We start from the raw sequence: 3,849 nt of genomic DNA on the forward strand, positions 1-3,849 counted from the left end.
AATGTTATCATTACAACAGTAAAGCGTTAAACGTCTTTAGAAAAATATAAAGTATTTGTGAAAGACATTTATTGCAAAGGGAATTATTGTTTGGTTTGATCATGACTAGGGATTATAGCTTCATATATGTAACATGTATGCGCCTTTAGACGGCGCGTTATGTGCCACCTTTTGTGAGATATTAACATGTAAATTTTGGTTAGACTTGGCATGTAAATAAGTTATAAATTATGGCTAGACTTGGCGATGTCTTATGTTGACGATTACTGTTTCAGAAAAAAAAATTATACCAAAATTTCGTTTGCATGGAAGATATTTAATTTTTATGTGTTCTTTCAACTGAAAAAAAGTGAGCTAGCTAGTATTTGTGACGTCTCACATCGTTTGGGTATGGGAATGAGGATTGCTTATATGTTTACTCACACCATTCTTAACAGCAACATGTTTTAAAGTCGTGATGATCATGAACCAATCAAAATTTTGTAGTTAACCGTACTTCTACGAAAGTAGTACCAAGTAATTACAATATATATATATATATTTTTTATGCAAGACAAATTAAATATAGGGCATTCAAGCAGCAAATGATGATCACTAGTATTTAGCTATCCATAAATTGATGGTAACAATCTTTTCAACGAACCAAGGATCTATAATGTATAATATATATTAGAAAGTCTTTTAAGAACGGCACACCACTATTGTGGCGAAGAGTCATCTTGCCTCCCATAAAATATTTGACCTTCATGATGAGGAGGATGTGACAAATGTTTGGCTGTTTTATTTGTAGTAATGATAATAATAAATGATAAACAAGTAAGTTTCCCTCTACCATTTCCATCAATCCAATGGCCATATATGACTTACAAACTTTATCCTTATTTTTTTCAACTGTCTGGAATCTTTTCCACCTTATTCCTCTTCTGAACCTGGCATAGATATATAAAACAAGGGATTTTTTTTTTTTTGTCCTGTTGTCAAAATTTTTTTTTTTTATATATAAAAAGTTTATTAGCATGATATTTACAAGACTTTTATTGTTTTCTAAGTTAAAAAACAGATAACGTACAGTGCTTTTTTTTTTTTTTTAATAAAAAGAAAAAAAGAAAAGAAAAGAAAAGAATTGTAGTTGTCTAATAATAAGCAATCTATTCTGAAGAACAATTCTATAATAATATGTTCTGAAAATATAATATTGATAGTGCATTTTTACATTGTTTTTAAATTTTATGAATTTGGAAAACAGTTTTTAAAGATAAGATGGAGAACGTATAGGATCATGGTTACATACCCAAAGGAAGAGCAAATCTGCCAGAGATCGATTTTGGCAAAAGCAAACAAGTACACTAGAAGAAATTGCTCATCAAAATTAAATGGGCATGCGCATGCCTTCCTTCGAAGTCTCCATGATCCTCGTCATTCTTACCTTTTTAAGCCTCAACAAAGAAGTTGGCAGTAGTGCAACTTTCCTGAATTATTACTGCTCAAACACGGTGAAACACCCCTACTTTCCCTCCCAACAGCACCTTCCAATCCAATCTCGCTCAACTCCTCTCTTCCCTTTCCTCCAACGCCAGACGCGAAGACGGTTTCTACAACAACACTGTCGGCGAAAACACCGCCGACGCTGTCTACGGCCTCTTCGTCTGCCGCGGTGACCTCACCGTCCAAGACTGCGTAGATTGCGAGGTAGGTGGAACCCAAGATCTGAGTCTGCAGACTGCGTTAGAGGAAAACAGGCCGTGATCTCGTACGAGGAGTGCATGTTGCTATAGAATAGGTATTTTCTGTGTAATTGCTTGCTTGCCTTTTCATTGATACATGATGAATTTATATACATTCTTTGAGAGATTTACAAAAGAAAGTATTGTACAAAATTAAATGACAGTTGCTTTGGTTTTCCTTTCTTGCACTAGCCGTTGGGTTGATTGGGTTTACCATAATTGTAGGATTTCATTGCCTTATTTTGGATGTAGCCGTTGCTTGAGATTCCTTGGGAGGATTGTGTTCTTGCAGGTCACACACTTGCCTTCTAGAGAATATGGACGTTGCCTTGGGAGGATTTGTGGAGTTGAATGTGTTGGTTCCATTACACCCCCGCAAGCGAGACACGTGGCACACGACGTTGAGCTTGGTTCGCATGAGAGAGAAAGGAGAGAAAGCGGTGGGTTTAGTGAAGATGTCAGCGAGGTTGTCTTTGCTAGAGATGAAACGCACAACAAGGGTGTTAGAGGCGACTTTATCGCGGACAAAGTGGAAGTCGATTTCAATGTGTTTCGTACGGGCATGGAAGGCAGGGTTGGCGGATAAGTAGGTGGCGCCAATATTGTCACACCAAAGTGTAGGAGGATGGGGAAGAAAAATGCCATGGTCACGAAGCAAGGATTGGAGCCAAATGAGTTCGGCAGCGGTGATGGCGAGGGTGCGATATTCAGATTCAGTGCTTGAGCGGGCAACAGTGCGATGTTTGCGAGAGGACCATGAGATGAGGTTGGGGCCAAGGAAGACGCAAAAGCCACCGGTGGATTTTCGGTCATCAGGGCAGCCGGCCTAATCAGCATCAGAGAAGGCTTGGAGGGTGCGAGAGGGGGACCGACGGAAAAGTAGTCCGTAGGAGATGGTGAATTTGAGATAGCGAAGGATGCGTTTTACAGCTTGGAGATGGATAGAGGTGGGGCGGTGCATGAATTGAGAAACTTTGTTGACGGCAAAGGAGATGTCGGGGCGGGTGAGGGAAAGATATTGGAGACCGCCAACAAGGCTGCGGTAAGAGGATGGGTCATTGAGTGGGTCCCTGGAGAGTAGAGATAGGGGATGGGCAGTGGACATGGGAGACTTGATGGGTTTAGCATTAGTCATGTTGCTTTTGCGAAGGAGATCCAAGATATAGCGTTGTTGAGATAGAATGAGACCATCAGGTGTAGAAATGGCTTCTATGCCAAGGAAGAAGTGAAGGGGGCCAAGGTCTTTGATTGCAAAGTCAACTCGGAGGGATTGCAGAAGTGAGGTGGTCTCGTGAGGAGTGGAACTGGTGATAAGTATGTCGTCAACGTAGATGAGGATGTATGTGGTATGTTGAGGGGTACACCGAGTGAATAGAGAGGAGTCAGAGCGAGATCCCACAAAACCAAGCTCAAGAAGACGATCACTTAGACGAGAAAACCAAGCGCGGGGAGCTTGCTTTAAACCGTACAGTGCCTTGTGTAGCTTGCAAACATGATCGGGGTATTGGGGATGAATAAAGCCAGGAGGTTGATCCATGTAGACGTCTTCGGAAAGCCATCCGTGAAGGAAGGCATTTTGTACATCAATCTGGCGAATAGACCATCCGGATGAGATTGCCAGAGAGAGAACTAAGCGAATGGTGGTGGGCTTGACCACCGGACTGTAGGTCTCGCCGTAGTCAATGCCATGTTGTTGATGAAAACCCTTCGCGACAAGTCGGGCTTTGTAGCGATCAATGGTGCCGTCGGCTTTGCGTTTGAGACGAAAAACCCATTTGCATCCAACAATGTTGGTATTGGGGGGTGGAGAGACCAGGGTTCAAGTACCATTGGTGAGTAACGCATCAAATTCAGTGTTCATGGCGGCGCGCCAGGCAGGGTGTGGAGCAGCAGAGGAGTAGCTGGTCGGTTCGACATCATCGGAGCAAGTGGTGGCAGTGAGTGCTTTTGGGAGAGGATACCGGATGAGTCCCTCTGGAATGGTCTTCGGTGTGAAAATGTTGTTCCTGGAGCGAGTTTGCATGCCATGTTGTCGGGGAGGAGGAGCTGGTGGAGCAGTTTCTGCAGGTCCAACCTGTGTACAAGAAGGAGAAATAGTGTTAGTAGTAGTAGGTGCTAATGAAGT

This window comes from Corylus avellana, chromosome ca2 (assembly GCF_901000735.1).
Source record: "Corylus avellana chromosome ca2, CavTom2PMs-1.0".
NCBI classification, from domain to species: Eukaryota; Viridiplantae; Streptophyta; class Magnoliopsida; order Fagales; family Betulaceae; genus Corylus; species Corylus avellana.